This window comes from Tenrec ecaudatus, chromosome 10 (assembly GCF_050624435.1).
Source record: "Tenrec ecaudatus isolate mTenEca1 chromosome 10, mTenEca1.hap1, whole genome shotgun sequence".
In the NCBI taxonomy this organism is placed as follows: Eukaryota; Metazoa; Chordata; class Mammalia; order Afrosoricida; family Tenrecidae; genus Tenrec; species Tenrec ecaudatus.
Genome location: NC_134539.1, coordinates 124,597,086 through 124,609,253, shown reverse-complemented (window position 1 = coordinate 124,609,253; position 12,168 = coordinate 124,597,086).

Genomic DNA, 12,168 nt, shown 5'->3' with positions numbered 1-12,168 from the left:
TGGATGGTGATGAGAGCTGTAAGAGCCTCAATAAAATGATGTTTTAAAAGGAAGAAAGGAAAGAAACCCCTGGCCCTCAGACTGAGCGCATCAGAAAGTGAACTCGTGCAGACACAGGGAGGTTAAAAGTTAGCACCTTCACAGTTATTTCCTCTTTTGACCCATTAAAAAAAAATTTTATTAGGGGCTCATACAACTCTGATCACAATCCATACACACATCAACTGTATAAAGCACATCTGTACATTCTTTGCCCTGATCATTTTCAAAGCATTTGCTCTCCACTTAAACCCTTTGCATCAAGACCTCTTTTTTGCCCCTCCCTCCCCGCTCCCTCTCCCTCATGAGCCCTTGATAATTTATAAATTATTATTTTGTCATATCTTGCCCTGTCCGGCGTCTCCCTTCACGCACTTTTCTGTTGTCTGTCCCCCAGGGAGGAGGTCACATGTAGATCCTTGTAATCGGTTCCCTCTTTCCAACCCACTCTCCCTCTACCCTCCCAGTATCGCCACTCACACCCCTGGTCCTAAAGGTATCATCCACCCTGGATTCCCTGTGCCTCCAGCTCCTATCTGCACCAATGTACAACCTCTGCCCTATCCAGGCTTGCAAGGTAGAATTCGGATGATGATAGTGGGCGGGGAGGAACTAGAGGAAAGCTGAATTCTTCATCGGTGCTACATCGCACCCTGACTGACTCGTCTCCTCCCCTAGACCCCTCTGCGAGGGGATCTCCAGTGGCCAACAAATGGGCTTTGAGTCTCCACTCTGCACTTCCCCCTTCATTCACTATGATAAGATTTTTTTTGTTCTGATGATGCCTTATACCTGATCCCATCAACACCTCGTGATCACACAGGCTGGTGTGCTTCTTTCATGTGGGCTTTGTTGCTTCTGAGCTAGATGGTCGCTTTACTTTCAAGCCTTTAAGATCCCAGACACTATATCTTTTGATAGCCAGGCACCATCAGCTTTCTTCACCACATTTGCTTATTCACTCACTTTGTCTTCAGCGGTTGTGTCGAGAGGGTGAGCATCATAGAATGCCAATTTAATAGAAGAAAGTGTTCTTGCATTGAGGGAGTACTTGAGTGGAGGCCCAGTGCTTTTGACTTATTTTTTATCTGTGCTAGCTTTTATTATGTTGTGCTTTATTTGAGATTGACTTTTTTCTGTGTTTGGTTTGATATTTTTGTTGGGGTTGTGTTTTTGTTGTCTTTGTTTATTGGTTCAATTCTCTTGATATGAAATTCGGAATAGGTCAATCTATAGAAACAACAACTAGAGTCTTAGCGCTATGAAAAGAAGATTGGGGGGAAATGGGGAGCTAGTAATAATGAGTGCAAAAGTGAAGAAAATGTTTTACAATTAATTTTAGTGATGATTGCACAATTCTTTTTAATATATTCAAACCACTGAATTATATGGGACATTGATTAGATGTCAATAAAACTGTTTTTTTAAAAAGAAACATTGAATTATAACGCAAGGCATAGAATAAAATCTCTATGAGTCCACAGTGCTATAAATAAATGGAGAGAAGGGACAAATCTCAGATACAGTAAAAGTCCAAGTAATGTGTGTAGATACTTTATCTTTTGGGAGGTGGAGCATAACACACACCCTAACTATGAGTTGCACATAGTACCTTTCTTCCAAAGAGTAGAGTACCGGGGGCTGAAGCGGGGAGGAAGAAGGGTGACTTTACAACAACAGAGAAACTTGGCAAACACTACCTCAAGTTAGGGGATCAATAACGGCAACTCATATTGGTAGTATACACCCTTGATACAGTATAGGATATAATGAGACTGACACTTAACTTTCAAAAAAATCTTCCTCCCAAGAGCTCATTACCTAAGAGGGAAGGTGAAATATCATGATAAAAAATATCAGACAAATCTCAATAAATGGGGAGTCTACCAAGTGCCTGGTAAGTATTCAACATCATCAATCAAGTCATCAAAGCCAGGAACTGTCAGAAAACATAACAGCTAAGTGGTGCCTAAGGGAATGTGGTGCTGGATCCTGGTGGAGTCCTAAAACAAGAAAAAGACACTAGGGGTAAAATTTAGATAATATGAATAAAGTGTAGGCTTTAGTTAATAATAATGTATCAATACTGCTACATTAAAAAAAAACGTACTGCCATCCAGTCTGTGCCAACTCAAAGCGACCCTATAGGACAGGGTAGAACTGCCCCCGTGAGCTTCTGACACTGTACGTTTTCAAGGAAGTAGAAAGCACTGTCTTTCTCCCTCAGAGCTGTCTAGTGGCTTTGAACTGCTGAGCTTGAAGGTCACAGCCCATAGTGTTGTGGGTAAGTTGGTAATAAGGGAAACCGCGGGTGGGTGCCGAGGCATCCTCCTTACTCTGTAACGTCACAGGCATAAGGACAATCGGGGGTGGCGTAGGACCACACGGGGCTTTGTTCTGGTACGCATTAGAGTCGCTTTGCGCTGGGACCAACTCGATGGCACCTAACAACAAAAACAACAACAATATCTTCACCGTGATCCTGTGCATCTTAAGCTGTCATAAAAATTAACAAAAGATGGTACACAATTGCATGAAAAACATGCACACCAATAACTGCACGTGGACTACAGCCACGCACAGAGACAACCTGGAAATACAGTGTTGAGCGGGCAGGCCTCTGGGCACTGCGCTTAATCTCTCACTTTGCGTGAGAAGAGACGTCGTCTGAACTAAGAAGCTACACAGACTCCTGAACAGCACCTGTTGGTCAAAGATGTGGAAGGAGAAAGCTCTGAAGAGCAGAGATAAGAAAGTCCGAGGAACAGAAATGTGGGTGGTCTATGGGACAGGACAGTAACTATGAAGGTCTTGATGACGTCTCAGTGCTCATCCTAGACCGACTTCCGCCGAGGAGGCACTAAGCAATGAGGCCGAGACCAGCGGGCTGAACAAGTTGACATCGGCCATCCTGTGTGTTCAGCTGCCCCGTGCAGCCATGCTGGGGACCTGACTGCAGCAGCCGTGGTGGCAGGGACGGAAGTGATGCGTGCACCAGCATTGTGGATTCAGTCACCCAGGCTGATCCGCCCACTGCCAGCCACGGAGAACAGTTCTGAGCCCCTGGCGGGCACTGTTCCTCAAGGAGACCGTCCAGCCACGTCGTGACAAGTTGATTCGTACATGGATGGAACCATGGTTTATTCTGGCAGGGATTGACACATACTCGGGGTTCACGTTTGGTCCTCTTATGCACAGGGCCCCAGCTAGCACCACTATGTGAGGACGTTTTGTTGGGGTTCTGTTTTTGTTTTGTTTGTTATTGGTTGTCATCTACCCACGTCGTTGGTGGTACTGTCAGGTCAGAACAAAACACTGCCCGATCCTACACCATCCCCACGTGGGTACAGTCACTGTCACTTCTTCTCATTGATGGTCTTGCTCTTTTTCTTTCTTTTTTTTAAAAAAAATCATTTTATTGGGGGGCTCACACAATTCTTATCACAATCCATACATCCATCCATTGTGTCAAGCACATATGTACATTTGTTGCCATCATCATTCTCAAAACATTTGCCTTCTACTTGAGCCCTTAATATCTGCTGCTCATTTCCCCCTCCCTCCCCACTCCCCCCTACTTCATGAACCTTCCATAATTCATAAATTATTATTATTTTGTCATATGTTATACTGTTCGACATCTTCCCCCGCCCTCTTCTCTGCTGTCCATCCCCCAGGGAGAAGGCTATACGTAGATTCTTGTCATCGGTTCCCCCTTTCTGCCCCACATTCCCTCCACCCTCCAGGTTCTTTTGCATTGACCTAACATGATGGTAGGTGGCTGGATAGCATATCGGTGTTAGTCTGGGTACTTTAGAGAAACAAATCCACAGAAACTCATGTATAAGAGAGAGTTTCATGTAAAGGTTAAGCGCACATCAAGAAAATATCCCAACCCAGTGCTGCCCAAGTCCACAAGTGCTGCCAAGTCCACATTAACTCATATGTCCGAAACCAATCCACAAAGTCCTCCTCCATCTCACAAAACACATACTGTGATGCCGACTGCAGGAGGAAAGCTGAATCAGTGAATGTGTAAGCATCTCAGCACTGGCAGGGGTCTCCACACAGCTGCTCCAGCACCCGGGACTGCATCAGGGTAGGTCCATGTGGCTTCTCCTCAGAGATGTCTTGTAGGAAGTGAGCCTTGCCAGCTGAAGCAGGGAACAGGCTAAGGCAGCTGCACCCTGGTCCGACCATCAGAGAGCAAGAGACCCGAGACCTAGAAAGGTGAGGCTCACCCAGCCATTTATCTCTCTGCCCTTCAATTTACCCACCCCCCTGTGATTATTGGCCAGGTTGGCACAATAAGCATTAATGATCTCACACAGCTTCTCCTCTACCCAGTCCTGCCTCACTTGCCTTCCTTCAAACCAAAAACCAAATGCACTTCTGCTGGGTCCATTCCAACCCACAGCATCTTATAGGATCGAGTGGCACCGTGTGTACTCGGGTATAAGCCGACCCGAATGTCAGCCGAGGCACCTAATTGTGCCACAAAAACGGCAATAGAAATGTGCTGGAAGACTAGGCTTCTGCATGCGTGTATGTGGTGTTCTCCACAGGGTACCCACGGCTGTAAACCTTGATGGGAACAGACTGCCGTATCTTCTCCCCCAGAGCTACGGGTGGGTTTTCAGCACGGACAATCGATGAGCAGCGAGCCCTTCGCCACATGCCGCCGGGACTCCTGTGTGGCCCAGGGACATTCCTTGTGGATGTCCGCATGAAGCTCTCTGTCTCAGGGCCTGCGTCTAGAACCCAGTCTGAAAGTTCACCCAAGCTCAGGCCAAGATGTTGCAAAAATCGAACGCCACCAGCCCGATCCCTGACACAAAGGACCCCCCACAGCTGCACAGTGATTCTCCGGTCAGTAGTTCAGCCTTCAGTTGGTTGTTTGCAATCTGACCCCTTCGCCGGAGTCCAAGGGAATTGCCCCAAAGCCAGACAATGCAGCCCGTAAGGATGACTCCTTGGGGACGTCAATTCAGGAACCCCTTCTTTCGCAGTTGAAATCATGCGCCTCGGGAAATGTTAAAAATAATAAATAAATCCTTCAGCGAGACTAGGAGAGCTATGGGAACCTCGGCTGGAGAACACACCAAGCTTGTCCTTACAAAGGAAAGGGGCAGGGCCATGAGCATATGTGCGCTCCAAAGGTGGAGTTAATGCCATGCAGGAGTATTTTTAGGAAAGAGACAGAGAAAAATGTGGAAAATAGGCCGATTGATGGACAGACAACCCAATTTTTAATCTGGACCTCTTTAATAAATTCTGCACTGCCAGATTATCCATTGTATTTCGCCTGGATTTCTGCCCTTCACAAGGAGATGGTCTTGATTTTAGAGGCCAGAACCAGGAGCTTCTTACTCATGAAGTTCGCTCTCAATGGCCAAGCCTGGGCAGCACTGAGCCAGTCCCTGGAGGCACATTCCATCCTCTTCTCTCGGCAGTGACGCATAGGGAGTCAACCTCTCTTCACAAAGCCTTCCTGGAAGCCAGTGCAAGCAACTACGGGCATGCCACCTCGAGCTGGGTGCGGGCATTGCGTTCCGTGGAGGCTGAATGTCCGAAGGCAAGTCCCAGGTTCACGGACACGATCTCTTTGATCCTTACCACCCCTTGAAAGCAGGTACAGGGCTGCTCTTATCCTCATGTGACAGGTAAACAAACTGAGGCTCTAAGAGGTGAAGGAAGACTTAGAAAGCACAACGTCAGAGTTGGCACCTCCGTAGGAATGTAGCTGACCTAGAACCCAGGATGCTGAACTCCAGCCTCCTACCGGTCTCCAGCAATGACATCTATTCCTCACAGCCACTGAGCTCTGTAGCTTCATGCTTACATATCAAACTCACGTATTTCAATGGTGATTTTTAAATTTGAGGCTGTGGCTTCCCTCTCTCGTCGTCATGTATTCATTTCCTGGCAGGATGTGGGTACCATCTCTTTGCTGTGATTTATTTTCTGAGTGTGTTAGTCCATGTCTAACGGCTCTTCTTACTTTCGGATTCCTAGTAAGCTCGACATTGTAATTTTGAAAGCCATCAGAAGTGTAAGCCAAAAAGAAGTTCAAACTTTGTGTGGCCTTCTTTGTTCAAGACCAACCAATAACTAGAGCATCTGCCTGAGAGTGGACGGAGTGGGGCCTCATGCTGGATTCTGCTGGCTGGAATGGCTTGTTGGTGTTGGGACGAGGGGACCCGGGTGGAGGTGAGATGGGAAGAGAGACAGTGAGCGGTGAACTGCCTGTACCACACAACAGCTTCCGTTCTGCGGTTCCCTATCCACTGAAGATACCTTCAAATTCATCTTTCACTCATTTAAACAAAATAAGCCAGCTAAATGATGTCTGTAGTCTGCTTGTTTAATGCCTAAAGTCTATATAGGTCTGCTTCTAGTGTGCTGTTTGTGTTGAGCCTTGCATGGACTCCTGTGTGCCTGGCTATCATTGACCAGAGTCCAGTATCTTTAAAACAAAACTGGATAGGTGTGACATGCAGTCTAGTGTCAAAGTGACCTATGTGACTCCTGCTTGTTTGTCCCCACTACATACAGTGTTCCAAAGCCGATCTCCAGGCCCTTAGTTCCAGACTTCCCAGTCTGGAAGTTCCACTGAAATCTGTCCACCGTGGGCAACCCTGCTGGCATCGGAGAGCCGTGGGCATAGCTCCAGCCTCACCCCAGCAATACACCAGCCACACTGGCAGATGCGCAGAGGCGGTTTGGAGGATCCCGAGGGACAAACGGAATGCCACTGGCAGCATCAAAAGAAGATGGAGGTGCCAGAGACTGCTGTCCTCGGTCAACCTTCTAACCTGAACGTCTCACGGATTGAATGGTGTCCCCAGAAAAGATGAGTCACCTGGACTGGGTCATGAGTCTCAGCGGTTCCACAATAATGCAATGATGTGATTTGAGAGTTATGTAATGATGTCATCGTCCCCCCCGCCCCCCTTGATGTGATCTGTCAATCAAGTCTAAGGGGATCAGCGTGAGACGCAAACCCTGTATTCAGGTCACAGCTGTGGTCTGATGTACGGGTAGTTTCCCTGGGGTTGGCCTGTGTGGGCTTTTATTTTAAAAAAGAAAGATAATTCAACAAAGGAAGGGTGATGTCAATACCTGCTAAGAGGAGCCTGGGCCCCTGCACTGAGATGCTTCAAGGCCCTGGAGAAGATTGACGCCAAGACAGACATCGATCTCTGAGGAATGTCAGGTCCACAGATGCTGGAAGGAGACAAGGATCTTCCTCCAGAACGGACACAGAGAAAGATTTCCTTAAAGCGGGTGCCAGGCGACTTGGGACTTCTCGCCTCCTAAAGGGTGAGGGGACAACTGAGTGAATGAAGGCCGTCTTCCCGTGGTACTTCCACGACAGCACAGGAATGGTCCCGGGAGAATCGTGGTCGGCTCTGACTGAAACACGGACGCTGTCTTAGAACTGGGTAATAGGTAGAAGTCGGCTGAGCCTGAAGGCACCTGAAAGCCTAGTAAAAACCTAGGTTGCTTTGCAGGGATTGTCGGTGGGACGGAGGATGTCCGAGGCCACTCGGATGAGGGCAGGGAGGAAACTGTGACTGCAGAGATGGCACATCAGAAAACTGCCAACAGCGCATCAGGAAACAAGAGCGAGACCTCAGAGCAAGAGATGAAGGCCTGACGGCGGAGGCTTTCTTGCAGAGAACGGTGCCTCTGAGCTGGCGATGCTCCGAACACTGGCCAGAGCAGAGCAGAGGTCAGGCCGGCCCGGGGATCTGCGGAACAAAGCATCAGAAGCTAAATAGACAGGACCATGGGAGCTAGAGCTGCGTCCAAGGGTAGGGTCATGACCCCAGGGGTCTCAGAGTGTGGCACCGCAGCCTGGGGGGGTCTCAAGGGTGGGGCCTCTTCATTTTCAAAGACTTAGCTCTTCACCAACTTGGTTCTGGAGTAGGTGGGGCTGCTGAGAGAATGAAAGCCAAGGGGTCGTGGTGCCCCAACAGACTGGACTGGAAAACGCTCCTAAGGGCCAGCAAACGATCCCTGAACTAACTACAAGCTTTTCTTTCTTGATGTGTTTTCTTCTGTTCTTTGTCAGTGGTTTGTTGTTATTGTTTTGTTGTCAGGTTGTATACTGTTGCTTTGTTTTCCTCTGTCTTGTTTTTGTGCATGTTAGTGTCTCCACAGGTCTGTCTGAATAGGACAGGCTGGATGAACTATCTGGAGGAAAAACAACGGGACTGACAGTTCCAGGGGGACTTGGGGTGGGGGGTAGGGGGTGTAAGGAAGTGGTGTTAACAAACACAGGGACAAGGGAAAAACATGGGACCCCAAATGGTCGAGAGGGGGAGTGGCAGGTCTGGTGGGGAATGATCAAGGGTAAGGTTGCATAGAGAAGAGGTATACTCTAGCCCAGGTGGCGACGAAGCATGGTAGTAGGGCAGGAGGAAAGTCAAGGGACATGGAGGAAAGAGCTAGGAGTCAAAGGGCATTTATGGAGGTCTAGACAAAGACATGTACATGCAAATATATATAGGAGGATGGGGAAGTAGATCGATGTGTCTATATTTATAGGTTAAGTATTAAGGTGGCGGAAGGACCTTGGGCCTCTACTCAAACACTCCCTCAATGCATGAATACTTTCTTTTATTAAATTGGAACTCTATGATGCTCACTCTCCCGACACAACGGCTGGAGCCAAAGTGGGTGAACAAGTAAATGTGGTGAAGAAAGCTGATGGTGCCCGGCTATCAAAAGAGATAGTGATTGGGGTCTTAAAGGCTTGAAGATAAACAAGCGGCCATCTAGCTCAGAAGCAACAAAGTCCACATGGAAGAACACACCAGCCTGTGTGATCGAGTGGTCCCGAAGGGATCAGTTATCAGGCATCAAAGAACAAAAACATCATATCATTGACTGCACACCTCCATGATAGGATCGCTGAAGACAAATGGGTGCATAAGCAAATGTGGTGAAGAAAGCTGATGGTGCCCGGCTATCAAAAGAGATAGTGTCTGGGGTCTTAAAGGCTTGAAGGTGAACAAGCGGCCATCTAGCTCAGAAGCAAATAAGCCCACATGGAAGAAGCACACCGGCCAGTGCCATCACGAGGTGCCAAAGGGACCAGGTATAAAGGCATCATGCAACAAAAAAAAAAGATATATGTGTGTATATGTATATATGTATGTGTGTCTATAAATGTATATGTTTATGTATATATATGTATATATATATATACCATATTGAATGAAGGGGGAAGTGCAGAGTGGAGACCCAAGGTCCAAGTGTCGGCCAATGGAGATCCCCTCACAGAGGGGTTCAGGAGAGGAGATGGGTCAATGAGTGTGCGAGGTAGTACCGATGAAGAACACAGCTTTCCCCCAGATCCTGGATGCTTCCTCCCCCCAACTACCATGATCCGAATTCTACCTTGCAGGGTTGGATAGGGCAGAGGTTGTACACTGGTGCATATGGGGGCTGGAGGCACAGGGAATCCAGGGTGGATGATACCTTCAGGACCAGGGGTGAGAGGGGTGATGCTGGGAGGGTGGAGGGCGAGTGGGTTGGAAAGGGGGAACTGATTACAGGGGTCCACGTGTGACCTCCTCACTGGGAGAGGGACGGCAGAGAAGGGGGGGGGAGGGAGACTCCGGATAGGGCAAGATATGACAAAACAACGATGTATAAATTACCAAGGGCACATTGGGAGGGGGGAACAGGGAGGGAGGGGAAAAAAAAGAGGACTTGATGCAAAGGGCTTAAGTGGAGAGCGAATGCTTTGAGAATGATTGGGGCAGGGAATGTGCGGATGTGCTTTATACAATTGATGTATGTATATGTATGGATTGTGATAAGAGTTGTATGAGCCCCTAATAAAATGTTAAAAAAAAAAAAAAAAAAAGAAAGCCAAGGGGCTGGAACTGCCATACCTGAGGAGCGAAAGAAGAGGCCTGCCAGGCCGGAGGGGTGAATTCTCCATCCTGTTGGACTACAAGAATGGGGCAACCTGGCACTGAGGGAGCAGGGTTACCCTTCCAGTATGCCTGGAAGGTGGAGCGGAGCCTCAGGGCCCAGGGCCTCCACCCAGAATCCAGAGCTGGTGAATCCAACCTCTTAGCAAACTCTTTCCTTGTCCAGTCTCCTACCCTCCGCCAGAGCTCACTTTCCTTCAGGATGCTAAACCAGCTCTCTGCAAACTGCAGCCCTTAGTAAGAGCAATTTTAAAGCGTGTGTGTGTGTGTGTGTGTGTGTGTGTGTGTGTGTGTAAATGGATTGTTTGTCTTGAGGCATGCAGACTGTTGATCTTTTGTAACACCAAGACTGAGAGCGCTGGGCTGCCAAAAGAACAGACAAGCCTGTCTGGGAAGAAGTACAGTCAGAATGCTCCTTAGACGCAAGGATGGTGAGACTTCCCCTGGCAGTCGTACTACTGACACTTTGTCGGGAGAGAGCAGTCCCTGGAGAAGGGCATCGGGCTTGGTAAAGCAGGGGGTCAGTGAAAAAGAGGAAGGCCCTCGACGAGGTGGACGGACAGGAGCTGCAGCAATGGGCTCACACATCAGAACAAGTGTGAGGATGGCAGAGGACCCGGCCGTGGTTTGCTCTGTTGTACGTAAGGTTGCGATGGCTTGGAACCGATTCAGTGGCACCTAATAACAAGAACAAGTACAGCCCCCTTGGGTCTGAAGTTCTTATTCCTGGAAAAGCGGTGGGAGATTGCACTCCCTACTGCAGATGACTGAAAGACTTGCATCAACCTGTTTGGGCGACCTTTAAAGTAGTGTGAGATTGCTGAAAAGACATGAGAAATGCGGCGAACGATAAGAAGGAAGAGGAGGGAGCACAGAGCAGCTCTGGGCCGGAGGACCTTCCTGATCCTGATCGACTGGCAGACGGTTCCTTTCATGGTCTGCAGCCTCGTGGGAAGGGAGGGCAGCAGAGAACAGGTGGCCCGAACGCGGAGAGGTGGCCAACGGGAGAAGACCCTGTACCAGGGGCCGTCCAGGGCTGTGCTCTCAAGGTGAGGCTGAGCTTCTGCTGGGGTACTCCGTCTTCACGCAGAATGGCAGCCCACGTTCCAAATTTCAGGCCTGGGAAAGTTCAAGGTTGGCCCTGGTTGGCCCTGGTTTAAGACGATCCTCGCCTGGCAGAGTCTTAAAAGTCGCAGTTCTGAAAACCCCACGGTCACCGCAGTCCGAACGGACTCAGCGGCAGCAGGTGGCAGCAGCAACATCAGTAGTCTTCACCTTAAGGTGCTGATGCCCTTGCTCTGCCGCACCCTCAGCAGCTCCCCAAACCTACCCCCTCCCCCCCCCACCCCGCACGCAGATCTGATAGGGAATTAAATCACTCCATTCCAACGGTCCCACAGCTAAGGACATCATTTGACCCATCTGAAAGGCCGACCCCCTGGATTTTCCCTCCTGGGACCAGCAAACACCAGAGTCCGGCAGCTGTTCCCACTGGGAAAGGGCCCGGCCACATCCCACCCCCTCAAAGGGGCCCTGCAGTCACGTGCCAGGCGGTGCCGCTGCGATAACGCAGAAGGCTGTTTGGAAATAATCACAAACTCTCTCAGGAAGCCCAATTATATTCTCACATCGAGAATCAAAATGCTGGGGCCTCAGACTCCAGCCTATCATTCACAGGCCTTTTATCCTGTAATTAAACGCGATCGGCTGCTGAGCTAATTCTTCCCTGAATGACACCACCCTTTGAGCCAGCCCGTATGTCTGTAGAAGACTTCACTCTGATGATCTATTACACCAATACATCACCGCAGTGAGCTGCCTCCTTAATGATTTATCCATAACACATCATCAGAGCGAGGCGCCCTCGTAATGGATGGCTCAATACGTCTGCGGTGGCCAGGGGAGAAACCGCGGAGAGCAGCCCACCCGTGCCCTGGCGTGGCGGTGTCAGTGTCTCCCGCCCTAAACAAATGTTTGGATGGGTGGAAGGCCGCCTGCCAGTAGACGGCTGAAACATGAGAAAACCTGACCTTAAGAAAAGCCTATCAATCCAGAGTGGCCCGGCTCCTCCGTGGGAGTGGGGCCTCCTCTTCGCCGCCTATCAGACCGGGGCCAGCTCATCTTCCAGCTGTCTCTCCGTCCAAGGCCAGGCTCACTGCTCCGCACCACTCCAGGGGCG